Source organism: Rhipicephalus microplus, chromosome 3 (genome assembly GCF_043290135.1).
Source record: "Rhipicephalus microplus isolate Deutch F79 chromosome 3, USDA_Rmic, whole genome shotgun sequence".
In the NCBI taxonomy this organism is placed as follows: Eukaryota; Metazoa; Arthropoda; class Arachnida; order Ixodida; family Ixodidae; genus Rhipicephalus; species Rhipicephalus microplus.
In genome coordinates this window covers 158,448,427-158,461,330 of record NC_134702.1, presented here as the reverse complement: position 1 = coordinate 158,461,330, position 12,904 = coordinate 158,448,427, and the positions used below count along the sequence as shown (strand labels likewise).

Here is a 12,904-nt window from a genome sequence, read left to right as displayed (position 1 = left end):
TATTGAAGATACATAGCGTTCGCAATTTGGAGACTTGATGATAGCTGATAAAAAAAATACTCCCGACCCCAGGAATCGCAACCGGGCTTCCTGGGTGAGAGCCAGGTATCCTAGACACTAGACCATGCCGGAGAACGGAGAGGGACGGAGAGATCGCTTAGCCATTCGGCCAACAGGGTAAAACTATTGAAGTTACATACCGTGCGCAAATTGGAGACTTGATGACAGCAGATAAAAGAATACTTCCGACACCAAGAATCAAACCAGGGTCTCCTGGGTGAGAGCCAGATATCCTAGCCACTAGACCAAGCCGGAGAACGGAGAGGGACGGAGCGATCGCTTAGATATTCGGCCAACAGGGTAAAAGTATTGAAGTTACAAAGCATGCGCAAATTGGAGGCTTGAAGACAGCAGATAAAAGAAAATACTTCCGACACCGGGAATCGAATCCAGGCCTCCTGGGTGAGAGCTAGGTATCCTAGCCACTAGACCATGCCGGAGAACGGAGAGGAACTGAGCGATCGCTTTGCCATTCGGCCAACAGGGTAAAAGTATTGAAGTTATATTGTATGCGCAAATTGGAGACTTGATGATAGCAGGTAAAAAATACTTCCGACACCGGGAATCGCACGCGGGCCTCCTGGGTGAGAGCCAGGTATCCAAGCCACTAGACCATGCCGGAGAACGGAGAGGGACAGAGCGATCGCTTAGCCATTCGGCCAACAGCGTAAAAGTATTGAAGTTATATAGCATGCGCAAATTGGAGACTTGATGATAGCAGGAGAAAAAATACTTCCGACACCGAGAATCAGACGCGGGCCTCCTGGGTGAGAGCGCCATAGGTATCCTAGACACTAGATCATGCTGTAGAACGGAGAGGGACGGAGCGATCGCTTAGCCATTCGGCCAACAGGGCAAAACTATTGAAGTTACATAGCGTGCGCAAATTGGAGACTTGATGACAGCAGATAAAAGAAAATACTTCTGACACCGGGAATCGAACCCAGGCCTCCTGGGTGAAAGCCAGGTATCCTAGCCACTAGACCATGCCGGAGAACGGAGAGGGACGGAGCGATCGCTTAGCGATTCGGCCAACAGGGTAAAAGTATTGAAGTTACATAGCGTGCGCAAATTGGAGACTTGATGATAGCAGATAAAAGAAAATACTTCCGACACCAGGAATCGAACCCGGGCCTCCTGGGTGAGAGCCAGGTATCCTATTCACTAGACCATGCCGGAGAACGGAGAGGGACGGAGCGATCACTTAGCCATTTGGCCAACAGGGTAAAAGTATTGAAGTTACATAGCGTGTGTAAATTGGATACTTGATAATGCCAGATAAAAAATACTTCCGACACCGGGAATCGTACCCGGGCCTCCTGGGTGAGAGCCAGGTGTCCAAGCCACTAGACCATGCCAGAGAACGCAGAGGGACAGAGCGATCGCTTAGCCATTCGGCCAACAGGGTGAAACTATTCAAGTTACATACCGTGCGCAAATTAGAGACTTGATGACAGCAGATAAAAGAATACTTCCGACACCAAGAATCGAACCAGGGTCTCCTGGGTGAGAGCCAGATATCCTAGCCACTAGACCACGCCGGTGAACGGAGAGGGACGGAGCGATCGCTTAGATATTCGGCCAACAGCGTAAAAGTATTGAAGTTACAAAGCATGCGCAAATTGGAGGCTTGAAGACAGCAGATAAAAGAAAACTTCCGACACCAAGAATCGAACCAGGTTCTCCTGGGTGAGAGCCAGATATCCTAGCCACTAGACCACGCCGGAGAACGGAGAGGGACGGAGCGATCGCTTAGATATTCGGCCAACAGGGTAAAAGTATTGAAGTTACAAAGCATGCGCAAATTGGAGGCTTGAAAACAGCAGATAAAAGAAAATACTTCCCACACCGGGAATCGAATCCAGGCCTCCTGGGTGAGAGCCAGGTATCCAAGCCACTAGACCATGCCGGAGAATGGAGAGGGACAGAGCGATCGCTTAGCCATTCGGCCAACAGCGTAAAAGTATTGAAGTTATATAGCATGCGCAAATTGGAGACTTGATAATAGCAGATGAAAAAATACTTCCGACACCGGGAATCAGATGGAGGCCTCCTGGGTGAGAGCGCCATAGGTATCCTAGACACTAGATCATGCTGTAGAACGGAGAGGGACGGAGCGATCGCTTAGCCATTCGGCCAACAGGGTAAAACTATTGAAGTTACATAGCGTGCGCAAATTGGAGACTTGATGACAGCAGATAAAAGAAAATACTTCCGACACCGAAAATCGAACCCGGGCCTCCTGGGTGAAAGCCAGGTATCCTAGCCACTAGACCATGCCGGAGAACGGAGAAGGACGGAGAGATCGCTTAGCCATTTGGCCAACAGGGTAAAAGTATTGAAGTTACATAGCGTGCGTAAATTGGATACTTGATAATAGCTGATAAAAATACTTCCGACACCGGGAATCGTACCCGGGCCTCCTGGGTGAGAGCCAGGTGTCCAAGTCACTAGACCATGCCAGAGAACGTAGAGGGACGGAGCGATCGCTTAGCCATTCGGCCAACAGGGGGAAGCTATTCAAGTTACATACCGTGCGCAAATTGGAGACTTGATGACAGCAGATAAAAAATACTTCCGACACCGGGAATCGAACCCGGGCCTCCTGGGTGAAAGCCAGGTATCCTAGCCACTAGACTATGCCGGAGAACGAAGAAGGACGGAGCGATCGCTTAGCCATTTGGCCAACAGGGTAAAAGTATTGAAGTTACATAGCGTGCGTAAATTGGATACTTGATAATAGCAGATAAAAAATACTTCCGACACCGGGAATCGTACCCGGGCCTCCTGGGTGAGAGCCAGGTGTCCAAGCCACTAGACCATGCCAGAGAACGGAGAGGGACAAAGCGATCGCTTAGCCATTCAGCCAACAGGGTGAAACTATTCAAGTTCCATACCGTGCGCAAATTGGAGACTTGATGACAGCAGAAAAAAGAATGCTTCCGACACCAAGAATCGAACCAGGGTCTCCTGGGTGAGAGCCAGATATCCTAGCCACTAGACCACGCCGGAGAACGGAGAGGGACGGAGCGATCGCTTAGATATTCGGCCAAATGGGTAAAAGTATTGAAGTTATAAAGCATGCGCAAATTGGAGGCTTGAAGACAGCAGATAAAAGAAAATACTTCCGACACCGGGAATCGATTCCAGGCCTCCTGGGTGAGAGCTAGGTATCCTAGCCACTAGACCATGCCGGAGAACGGAGAGGGACTGAGCGATCGCTTTGCCATTCGGCCAACAGGGTAAAAGTATTGAAGTTATATAGTATGCGCAAATTGGAGACTTGATGATAGCAGGTAAAAAAATACTTCCGACACCGGGAATCGCACGCGGGCCTCCTGGGTGAGAGCCAGGTATCCAAGCCACTAGACCATGCCGGAGAACGGAGAGGGACAGAGCGATCGCTTAGCCATTCGGCCAACAGCGTAAAAGTATTGAAGTTATATAGCATGCGCAAATTGGAGCCTTGATGATAGCAGATGAAAAAATACTTCCGACACCGGGAATCGGACGCGGGCCTGCTGGGTGAGAGCGCCATAGGTATCCTAGACACTAGATCATGCTGTAGAACGGAGAGGGACGGAGCGATCGCTTAGCCATTCGGCCAACAGGGTAAAACTATTGAAGATACATAGCGTGCGCAATTTGGAGACTTGATGATAGCTGATAAAAGAAAATACTCCCGACCCCAGGAATCGCAACCGGGCTTCCTGGGTGAGAGCCAGGTATCCTAGACAATAGACCATGCGGGAGAACGGAGAGGGACGGAGAGATCGCTTAGCCATTCGACCAACAGGGTAAAACTATTGAAGTTACATACCGTGCGCAAATTGAAGACTTGATGACAGCAGCTAAAAGAAAATACTTCCGACACCGCAAATCGAACCCGGGCCTCCTGATGAGAGCCAGGTATCCTAGCCACAAGACCATGCCGGAGAACGGAGAGGGACGGAGCGATCACTTAGCGATTCGGCCAACAGGGTAAAAGTATTGAAGTTACATAGCGTGCGCAAATTGGAGACTTCATGATAGCAGATAAAAGAAAATACTTCCGACACCGGGAATCGAACCCGGGCCTCCTGGGTGAGAGCCAGGTATCCTAGCCACTAGACCATGCCGGAGAACGGAGAGGGACGGAGCGATCGCTTAGCCATTTGGCCAACAGGGTAAAAGTATTGAAGTTACATAGCGTGCGTAAATTGGATACTTGATAATAGCAGATAAAAATACTTCCGACAACGGGAATCGTACCCGGGCCTCCTGGGTGAGAGCCAGGTATCCAAGCCACTAGACCATGCCAGAGAACGGAGAGGGACGGAGCGATCGCTTAGCCATTCGGCCAACAGGGTGAAACTATTCAAGTTACATACCGTGCGCAAATTGGAGACTTGATGACAGCAGATAAAAAATACTTCCGACACCAAGAATCGAACCAGGGTCTCCTGGGTGAGAGCCAGATATCCTAGCCACTAGACCACGCCGGAGAACGGAGAAGGACGGTGCGATCGCTTAGATATTCGGCCAACAGGGTAAAAGTATTGAAGTTGCAAACCATGAGCAAATTGGAGGCTTGAAGACAGCAGATAAAAGAAAATACTTCCGACACCGGGAATCGAATCCAGGCCTCCAGGGTGAGAGCTAGGTATCCTAGCCACTAGACCATGCCGGAGAACGGAGAGGGACGGAGCGATCGCTTAGCCATTCGGCTAACAAGGTAGAAGTATTGAAGATACATAGCGTTCGCAATTTGGAGACTTGATGATAGCTGATAAAAAAAATACTCCCGACCCCAGGAATCGCAACCGGGCTTCCTGGGTGAGAGCCAGGTATCCTAGACACTAGACCATGCCGGAGAACGGAGAGGGACGGAGAGATCGCTTAGCCATTCGGCCAACAGGGTAAAACTATTGAAGTTACATACCGTGCGCAAATTGGAGACTTGATGACAGCAGATAAAAGAATACTTCCGACACCAAGAATCAAACCAGGGTCTCCTGGGTGAGAGCCAGATATCCTAGCCACTAGACCAAGCCGGAGAACGGAGAGGGACGGAGCGATCGCTTAGATATTCGGCCAACAGGGTAAAAGTATTGAAGTTACAAAGCATGCGCAAATTGGAGGCTTGAAGACAGCAGATAAAAGAAAATACTTCCGACACCGGGAATCGAATCCAGGCCTCCTGGGTGAGAGCTAGGTATCCTAGCCACTAGACCATGCCGGAGAACGGAGAGGGACTGAGCGATCGCTTTGCCATTCGGCCAACAGGGTAAAAGTATTGAAGTTATATTGTATGCGCAAATTGGAGACTTGATGATAGCAGGTAAAAAATACTTCCGACACCGGGAATCGCACGCGGGCCTCCTGGGTGAGAGCCAGGTATCCAAGCCACTAGACCATGCCGGAGAACGGAGAGGGACAGAGCGATCGCTTAGCCATTCGGCCAACAGCGTAAAAGTATTGAAGTTATATAGCATGCGCAAATTGGAGACTTGATGATAGCAGGAGAAAAAATACTTCCGACACCGAGAATCAGACGCGGGCCTCCTGGGTGAGAGCGCCATAGGTATCCTAGACACTAGATCATGCTGTAGAACGGAGAGGGACGGAGCGATCGCTTAGCCATTCGGCCAACAGGGCAAAACTATTGAAGTTACATAGCGTGCGCAAATTGGAGACTTGATGACAGCAGATAAAAGAAAATACTTCCGACACCAGGAATCGAACCTGGGACTCCTGGGTGAAAGCCAGGTATCCTAGCCACTAGACCATGCCGGAGAACGGAGAAGGACGGAGCGATCGCTTAGCCATTTGGCCAACAGGGTAAAAGTATTGAAGTTACATAGCGTGCGTAAATTGGATACTTGATAATAGCAGATAAAAAATACTTCCGACACCGCGAATCGTACCCGGGCCTCTTGGGTGAGAGCCAGGTGTCCAAGCCACTAGACCATGCCAGAGAACGTAGAGGGACGAAGCGATCGCTTAGCCATTCGGCCAACAGGGTGAAGCTATTCATGTTACATACCGTGCGCAAATTGGAGACTTGATGACAGCAGATAAAAAATACTTCCGGCACCGGGAATCGAATCCAGGCCTCCTGGGTGAGAGCTAGGTATCCTAGCCACTAGACCATGCCGGAGAACGGAGAGGGACTGAGCGATCGCTTAGCCATTCGGCCAACAGGGTAAAAGTATTGAAGTTATATAGTATGCGCAAAGTGGAGACTTGATGATAGCAGATAAAAAATACTTCCGATACCGGGAATCGCACGCGGGCCTTCTGGGTGAGAGCCAGGTATCCAAGCCACTAGACCATGCCGGAGAACGGAGAGGGACAGAGCGATCGCTTAGCCATTCGGCCAACAGGGTAAAAGTATTGAAGTTATATAGCACGCGCAAATTGGAGACTTGATGATAGCAGATGAAAAAATACTTTCGACACCGGGAATCGGACGCGGGCCTCCTGGGTGAGAGCGCCATAGGTATCCTAGACACAAGACCATGCTGTAGAACGGAGAGGGACGGAGCGATCGCTTAGCCATTCGGCCAACAGGGTAAAACTATTGAAGAGACATACCGTGCGCAAATTGGAGACTTGATGACAGCAGATAAAAGAATGCTTCCGACACCAAGAATCGAACCAGGGTCTCCTGGGTGAGAGCCAGATATCCTAGCCACTAGACCACGCCGGAGAACGGAGAGGGACGGAGCGATCGCTTAGATATTCGGCCAAATGGGTAAAAGTATTGAAGTTATAAAGCATGCGCAAATTGGAGGCTTGAAGACAGCAGATAAAAGAAAATACTTCCGACACCGGGAATCGATTCCAGGCCTCCTGGGTGAGAGCTAGGTATCCTAGCCACTAGACCATGCCGGAGAACGGAGAGGGACTGAGCGATCGCTTTGCCATTCGGCCAACAGGGTAAAAGTATTGAAGTTATATAGTATGCGCAAATTGGAGACTTGATGATAGCAGGTAAAAAAATACTTCCGACACCGGGAATCGCACGCGGGCCTCCTGGGTGAGAGCCAGGTATCCAAGCCACTAGACCATGCCGGAGAACGGAGAGGGACAGAGCGATCGCTTAGCCATTCGGCCAACAGCGTAAAAGTATTGAAGTTATATAGCATGCGCAAATTGGAGCCTTGATGATAGCAGATGAAAAAATACTTCCGACACCGGGAATCGGACGCGGGCTTCTGGGTGAGAGCGCCATAGGTATCCTAGACACTAGATCATGCTGTAGAACGGAGAGGGACGGAGCGATCGCTTAGCCATTCGGCCAACAGGGTAAAACTATTGAAGATACATAGCGTGCGCAATTTGGAGACTTGATGATAGCTGATAAAAAAAAATACTCCCGACCCCAGGAATCGCAACCGGGCTTCCTGGGTGAGAGCCAGGTATCCTAGACAATAGACCATGCGGGAGAACGGAGAGGGACGGAGAGATCGCTTAGCCATTCGACCAACAGGGTAAAACTATTGAAGTTACATACCGTGCGCAAATTGAAGACTTGATGACAGCAGCTAAAAGAAAATACTTCCGACACCGCAAATCGAACCCGGGCCTCCTGATGAGAGCCAGGTATCCTAGCCACAAGACCATGCCGGAGAACGGAGAGGGACGGAGCGATCACTTAGCGATTCGGCCAACAGGGTAAAAGTATTGAAGTTACATAGCGTGCGCAAATTGGAGACTTCATGATAGCAGATAAAAGAAAATACTTCCGACACCGGGAATCGAACCCGGGCCTCCTGGGTGAGAGCCAGGTATCCTAGCCACTAGACCATGCCGGAGAACGGAGAGGGACGGAGCGATCGCTTAGCCATTTGGCCAACAGGGTAAAAGTATTGAAGTTACATAGCGTGCGTAAATTGGATACTTGATAATAGCAGATAAAAATACTTCCGACAACGGGAATCGTACCCGGGCCTCCTGGGTGAGAGCCAGGTATCCAAGCCACTAGACCATGCCAGAGAACGGAGAGGGACGGAGCAATCGCTTAGCCATTCGGCCAGCAGGGTGAAACTATTCAAGTTACATACCGTGCGCAAATTGGAGACTTGATGACAGCAGATAAAAAATACTTCCGACACCAAGAATCGAACCAGGGTCTCCTGGGTGAGAGCCAGATATCCTAGCCACTAGACCACGCCGGAGAACGGAGAAGGACGGTGCGATCGCTTAGATATTCGGCCAACAGGGTAAAAGTATTGAAGTTGCAAACCATGAGCAAATTGGAGGCTTGAAGACAGCAGATAAAAGAAAATACTTCCGACACCGGGAATCGAATCCAGGCCTCCAGGGTGAGAGCTAGGTATCCTAGACACTAGACCATGCCGGAGAACGGAGAGGGACGGAGAGATCGCTTAGCCATTCGGCCAACAGGGTAAAACTATTGAAGTTACATACCATGCGCAAATTGGAGACTTGATGACAGCAGATAAAAGAATACTTCCGACACCAAGAATCAAACCAGGGTCTCCTGGGTGAGAGCCAGATATCCTAGCCACTAGACCAAGCCGGAGAACGGAGAGGGACGGAGCGATCGCTTAGATATTCGGCCAACAGGGTAAAAGTATTGAAGTTACAAAGCATGCGCAAATTGGAGGCTTGAAGACAGCAGATAAAAGAAAATACTTCCGACACCGGGAATCGAATCCAGGCCTCCTGGGTGAGAGCTAGGTATCCTAGCCACTAGACCATGCCGGAGAACGGAGAGGGACTGAGCGATCGCTTTGCCATTCGGCCAACAGGGTAAAAGTATTGAAGTTATATTGTATGCGCAAATTGGAGACTTGATGATAGCAGGTAAAAAATACTTCCGACACCGGGAATCGCACGCGGGCCTCCTGGGTGAGAGCCAGGTATCCAAGCCACTAGACCATGCCGGAGAACGGAGAGGGACAGAGCGATCGCTTAGCCATTCGGCCAACAGCGTAAAAGTATTGAAGTTATATAGCATGCGCAAATTGGAGACTTGATGATAGCAGGAGAAAAAATACTTCCGACACCGAGAATCAGACGCGGGCCTCCTGGGTGAGAGCGCCATAGGTATCCTAGACACTAGATCATGCTGTAGAACGGAGAGGGACGGAGCGATCGCTTAGCCATTCGGCCAACAGGGCAAAACTATTGAAGTTACATAGCGTGCGCAAATTGGAGACTTGATGACAGCAGATAAAAGAAAATACTTCCGACACCAGGAATCGAACCTGGGACTCCTGGGTGAAAGCCAGGTATCCTAGCCACTAGACCATGCCGGAGAACGGAGAAGGACGGAGCGATCGCTTAGCCATTTGGCCAACAGGGTAAAAGTATTGAAGTTACATAGCGTGCGTAAATTGGATACTTGATAATAGCAGATAAAAAATACTTCCGACACCGCGAATCGTACCCGGGCCTCTTGGGTGAGAGCCAGGTGTCCAAGCCACTAGACCATGCCAGAGAACGTAGAGGGACGAAGCGATCGCTTAGCCATTCGGCCAACAGGGTGAAGCTATTCATGTTACATACCGTGCGCAAATTGGAGACTTGATGACAGCAGATAAAAAATACTTCCGGCACCGGGAATCGAATCCAGGCCTCCTGGGTGAGAGCTAGGTATCCTAGCCACTAGACCATGCCGGAGAACGGAGAGGGACTGAGCGATCGCTTAGCCATTCGGCCAACAGGGTAAAAGTATTGAAGTTATATAGTATGCGCAAAGTGGAGACTTGATGATAGCAGATAAAAAATACTTCCGATACCGGGAATCGCACGCGGGCCTTCTGGGTGAGAGCCAGGTATCCAAGCCACTAGACCATGCCGGAGAACGGAGAGGGACAGAGCGATCGCTTAGCCATTCGGCCAACAGGGTAAAAGTATTGAAGTTATATAGCACGCGCAAATTGGAGACTTGATGATAGCAGATGAAAAAATACTTTCGACACCGGGAATCGGACGCGGGCCTCCTGGGTGAGAGCGCCATAGGTATCCTAGACACAAGACCATGCTGTAGAACGGAGAGGGACGGAGCGATCGCTTAGCCATTCGGCCAACAGGGTAAAACTATTGAAGAGACATAGCGTGCGCAAATTGGAGACTTGATGACAGCAGATAAAAGAAAATACTTCTGACACCGGGAATCGAACCCGGGCCTCCTGGGTGAAAGCCAGGTATCCTAGCCACTAGACCATGCCGGAGAACGGAGAGGGACGGAGCGATCACTTAGCCATTTGGCCAACAGGGTAAAAGTATTGAAGTTACATAGCGTGTGTAAATTGGATACTTGATAATGCCAGATAAAAAATACTTCCGACACCGGGAATCGTACCCGGGCCTCCTGCGTGAGAGCCAGGTGTCCAAGCCACTAGACCATGCCAGAGAACGGAGAGGGACAGAGCGATCACTTAGCCATTTGGCCAACAGGGTAAAAGTATTGAAGTTACATAGCGTGCGTAAATTGGATACTTGATAATAGCAGATAAAAAATACTTCCGACACCGGGAATCGAATCCAGGCCTCCTGGGTGAGAGCTAGGTATCCTAGCCACTAGACCCTGCCGGAGAACGGAGAGCGACTGAGCGATCGCTTAGCCATTCGGCCAACAGGGTAAAAGTATTGAAGTTATATAGTATGCGCAAATTGGAGACTTGATGATAGCAGATAAAAAATACTTACGATACCGGGAATCGCAAGCAGGCCTCCTGGGTGAGAGCCAGGTATCCAAGCCACTAGACCATGCCGGAGAACGGAGAGGGACAGAGCGATCGCTTAGCCATTCGGCGAACAGGGTAAAAGTATTGAAGTTATATAGCATGCGCAAATTGGAGACTTGATGATAGCAGATGAAAAAATACTTCCGACACCGGGAATCGGACGCGGGCCTCCTGGGTGAGAGCGCCATAGGTATCCTAGACACTAGACCATGCTGTAGAACGGAGAGGGACGGAGCGATCGCTTAGCCCTTCGGCCAACAGGGTAAAACAATTGAAGTTAGATAGCGTGCGCAAATCGGAGACTTGATGACAGCAGATAAAAGAAAATACTTCCGACACTGGGAATCGAACCCGGGCCTTCTGGGTTAAAGCCAGGTATCCTAGCCACTAGACAATGCTGGAGAACGGAGAGGGACGGAGCGATCGCTTAGCGATTCGGCCAACAGGGTAAAAGTATTGAAGTTACATAGCGTGCGCAAATTGGAGACTTGATGATAGCAGATAAAAGAAAATACTTCCGACACCGGGAATCGAACCTGGGCCTCCTGGGTGAGAGCCAGGTATCCTAGCCACTAGACCATGCTGGAGAACAGAGAGCGACGGAGCGATCACTTAGCCATTTGGCCAACAGGGTAAAAGTATTGAAGTTACATAGCGTGCGTAAATTGGATACTTGATAATAGCAGATAAAAAATACTTCCGACACCGGGAATCGTACCCGGGCCTCCTGGGTGAGAGCCAGGTGTCCAAGCCACTAGACCATGCCAGAGAACAAAGAGGGACGGAGCGATCGCTTAGCCATTCAGCCAACAGGGAGAAACTATTCAAGTTACATACCGTGCGCAAATTGGAGACTTGATGACAGCAGATAAAAGAATACTTCCGACACCAAGAATCGAACCAGGGTCTCCTGGGTGAGAGCCAGATATCCTAGCCACTAGACCACGCCGGAGAACGGAGAGGGACGGAGCGATCGCTTAGATATTCGGCCATCAGGATAAAAGTATTGAAGTTACAAAGCATGCGCAAATTTGAGGCTTGAAGACAGCAGATAAAAGAAAATACTTCCGACACCGGGAATCGTACCCGGGCCTCCTGGGTGAGAGCCAGGTATCCTAGCCACTAGACCATGCCGGAAAAGGGAGAAAGGCGGAGCGAACGCTTAGTGATTCGGCCAACAGGGTAAAACTATTGAAGTTACATAGCGTGCGCAAATTGGAGACTTGATGACAGCAGATAAAAGAAAATACTTCCGACACCGAAAATCGAACCCGGGCCTCCTGGGTGAAAGCCAGGTATCCTAGCCACTAGACCATGCCGGAGAACAGAGAGGGACGGAGCGATCACTTAGCCATTTGGCCAACAGGGTAAAAGTATTGAAGTTACATAGCGTGCGTAAATTGGATACTTGATAATAGCAGATAAAAAATACTTCTGACACCGGGAATCGTACCCGGGCCTCCTGGGTGAGAGCCAGGTGTCCAAGCCACTAGACCATGCCAGAGAACGGAGAGGGACGAAGCGATCGCTTAGCCATTCAGCCAACAGGGTGAAACTATTCAAGTTACATACCGTGCGCAAATTGGATACTTGATGACAGCAGATAAAAGAATACTTCCGACACCAAGAATCGAACCAGGGTCTCCTGGGTGAGAGCCAGATATCCTAGCCACTAGACCACGCCGGAGAACGGAGAGGGACGGAGCGATCGCTTAGATATTCGGCCAAATGGGTAAAAGTATTGAAGTTATAAAGCATGCGCAAATTGGAGGCTTGAAGACAGCAGATAAAAGAAAATACTTCCGACACCGGGAATCGATTCCAGGCCTCCTGGGTGAGAGCTAGGTATCCTAGCCACTAGACCATGCCGGAGAACGGAGAGGGACTGAGCGATCGCTTTGCCATTCGGCCAACAGGGTAAAAGTATTGAAGTTATATAGTATGCGCAAATTGGAGACTTGATGATAGCAGGTAAAAAAATACTTCCGACACCGGGAATCGCACGCGGGCCTCCTGGGTGAGAGCCAGGTATCCAAGCCACTAGACCATGCCGGAGAACGGAGAGGGACAGAGCGATCGCTTAGCCATTCGGCCAACAGCGTAAAAGTATTGAAGTTATATAGCATGCGCAAATTGGAGCC

At 49.8% G+C, this 12,904-nt stretch overlaps 27 non-coding genes across 27 annotated transcripts; all 27 read right to left on the bottom strand.

Moving 5' to 3' along the window:
* Positions 1-428: 428 nt before the first annotated feature.
* On the bottom strand, positions 429-500 carry TRNAE-CUC (transfer RNA glutamic acid (anticodon CUC)). The gene has a single exon. It is a non-coding gene; the product is annotated as a tRNA-Glu (tRNA).
* Positions 501-982: 482 nt separating this feature from the next.
* TRNAE-UUC (transfer RNA glutamic acid (anticodon UUC)) lies at positions 983-1,054 on the bottom strand. The gene has a single exon. It is a non-coding gene; the product is annotated as a tRNA-Glu (tRNA).
* Positions 1,055-1,167: 113 nt separating this feature from the next.
* Positions 1,168-1,239, bottom strand: TRNAE-CUC (transfer RNA glutamic acid (anticodon CUC)). Its single transcript has one exon. It is a non-coding gene; the product is annotated as a tRNA-Glu (tRNA).
* Positions 1,240-1,349: 110 nt separating this feature from the next.
* TRNAE-CUC (transfer RNA glutamic acid (anticodon CUC)) lies at positions 1,350-1,421 on the bottom strand. The gene has a single exon. It is a non-coding gene; the product is annotated as a tRNA-Glu (tRNA).
* An 851-nt stretch (positions 1,422-2,272) lies between these two features.
* TRNAE-UUC (transfer RNA glutamic acid (anticodon UUC)) lies at positions 2,273-2,344 on the bottom strand. The gene has a single exon. It is a non-coding gene; the product is annotated as a tRNA-Glu (tRNA).
* Positions 2,345-2,635: 291 nt separating this feature from the next.
* On the bottom strand, positions 2,636-2,707 carry TRNAE-UUC (transfer RNA glutamic acid (anticodon UUC)). Its single transcript has one exon. It is a non-coding gene; the product is annotated as a tRNA-Glu (tRNA).
* A 110-nt stretch (positions 2,708-2,817) lies between these two features.
* On the bottom strand, positions 2,818-2,889 carry TRNAE-CUC (transfer RNA glutamic acid (anticodon CUC)). The gene has a single exon. It is a non-coding gene; the product is annotated as a tRNA-Glu (tRNA).
* A 111-nt stretch (positions 2,890-3,000) lies between these two features.
* Positions 3,001-3,072, bottom strand: TRNAE-CUC (transfer RNA glutamic acid (anticodon CUC)). The gene has a single exon. It is a non-coding gene; the product is annotated as a tRNA-Glu (tRNA).
* A 1,037-nt stretch (positions 3,073-4,109) lies between these two features.
* On the bottom strand, positions 4,110-4,181 carry TRNAE-CUC (transfer RNA glutamic acid (anticodon CUC)). The gene has a single exon. It is a non-coding gene; the product is annotated as a tRNA-Glu (tRNA).
* A 291-nt stretch (positions 4,182-4,472) lies between these two features.
* On the bottom strand, positions 4,473-4,544 carry TRNAE-CUC (transfer RNA glutamic acid (anticodon CUC)). Its single transcript has one exon. It is a non-coding gene; the product is annotated as a tRNA-Glu (tRNA).
* Positions 4,545-5,209: 665 nt separating this feature from the next.
* Positions 5,210-5,281, bottom strand: TRNAE-CUC (transfer RNA glutamic acid (anticodon CUC)). Its single transcript has one exon. It is a non-coding gene; the product is annotated as a tRNA-Glu (tRNA).
* Positions 5,282-5,763: 482 nt separating this feature from the next.
* TRNAE-UUC (transfer RNA glutamic acid (anticodon UUC)) lies at positions 5,764-5,835 on the bottom strand. The gene has a single exon. It is a non-coding gene; the product is annotated as a tRNA-Glu (tRNA).
* A 292-nt stretch (positions 5,836-6,127) lies between these two features.
* TRNAE-CUC (transfer RNA glutamic acid (anticodon CUC)) lies at positions 6,128-6,199 on the bottom strand. The gene has a single exon. It is a non-coding gene; the product is annotated as a tRNA-Glu (tRNA).
* A 480-nt stretch (positions 6,200-6,679) lies between these two features.
* TRNAE-CUC (transfer RNA glutamic acid (anticodon CUC)) lies at positions 6,680-6,751 on the bottom strand. The gene has a single exon. It is a non-coding gene; the product is annotated as a tRNA-Glu (tRNA).
* A 1,036-nt stretch (positions 6,752-7,787) lies between these two features.
* On the bottom strand, positions 7,788-7,859 carry TRNAE-CUC (transfer RNA glutamic acid (anticodon CUC)). The gene has a single exon. It is a non-coding gene; the product is annotated as a tRNA-Glu (tRNA).
* A 291-nt stretch (positions 7,860-8,150) lies between these two features.
* On the bottom strand, positions 8,151-8,222 carry TRNAE-CUC (transfer RNA glutamic acid (anticodon CUC)). Its single transcript has one exon. It is a non-coding gene; the product is annotated as a tRNA-Glu (tRNA).
* Positions 8,223-8,703: 481 nt separating this feature from the next.
* Positions 8,704-8,775, bottom strand: TRNAE-CUC (transfer RNA glutamic acid (anticodon CUC)). The gene has a single exon. It is a non-coding gene; the product is annotated as a tRNA-Glu (tRNA).
* Positions 8,776-9,257: 482 nt separating this feature from the next.
* TRNAE-UUC (transfer RNA glutamic acid (anticodon UUC)) lies at positions 9,258-9,329 on the bottom strand. The gene has a single exon. It is a non-coding gene; the product is annotated as a tRNA-Glu (tRNA).
* Positions 9,330-9,621: 292 nt separating this feature from the next.
* On the bottom strand, positions 9,622-9,693 carry TRNAE-CUC (transfer RNA glutamic acid (anticodon CUC)). The gene has a single exon. It is a non-coding gene; the product is annotated as a tRNA-Glu (tRNA).
* A 482-nt stretch (positions 9,694-10,175) lies between these two features.
* TRNAE-UUC (transfer RNA glutamic acid (anticodon UUC)) lies at positions 10,176-10,247 on the bottom strand. Its single transcript has one exon. It is a non-coding gene; the product is annotated as a tRNA-Glu (tRNA).
* Positions 10,248-11,278: 1,031 nt separating this feature from the next.
* TRNAE-CUC (transfer RNA glutamic acid (anticodon CUC)) lies at positions 11,279-11,350 on the bottom strand. Its single transcript has one exon. It is a non-coding gene; the product is annotated as a tRNA-Glu (tRNA).
* A 110-nt stretch (positions 11,351-11,460) lies between these two features.
* Positions 11,461-11,532, bottom strand: TRNAE-CUC (transfer RNA glutamic acid (anticodon CUC)). The gene has a single exon. It is a non-coding gene; the product is annotated as a tRNA-Glu (tRNA).
* A 111-nt stretch (positions 11,533-11,643) lies between these two features.
* On the bottom strand, positions 11,644-11,715 carry TRNAE-CUC (transfer RNA glutamic acid (anticodon CUC)). Its single transcript has one exon. It is a non-coding gene; the product is annotated as a tRNA-Glu (tRNA).
* A 113-nt stretch (positions 11,716-11,828) lies between these two features.
* Positions 11,829-11,900, bottom strand: TRNAE-CUC (transfer RNA glutamic acid (anticodon CUC)). Its single transcript has one exon. It is a non-coding gene; the product is annotated as a tRNA-Glu (tRNA).
* Positions 11,901-12,013: 113 nt separating this feature from the next.
* On the bottom strand, positions 12,014-12,085 carry TRNAE-UUC (transfer RNA glutamic acid (anticodon UUC)). The gene has a single exon. It is a non-coding gene; the product is annotated as a tRNA-Glu (tRNA).
* A 110-nt stretch (positions 12,086-12,195) lies between these two features.
* TRNAE-CUC (transfer RNA glutamic acid (anticodon CUC)) lies at positions 12,196-12,267 on the bottom strand. Its single transcript has one exon. It is a non-coding gene; the product is annotated as a tRNA-Glu (tRNA).
* Positions 12,268-12,378: 111 nt separating this feature from the next.
* TRNAE-CUC (transfer RNA glutamic acid (anticodon CUC)) lies at positions 12,379-12,450 on the bottom strand. The gene has a single exon. It is a non-coding gene; the product is annotated as a tRNA-Glu (tRNA).
* Positions 12,451-12,904: the final 454 nt, after the last annotated feature.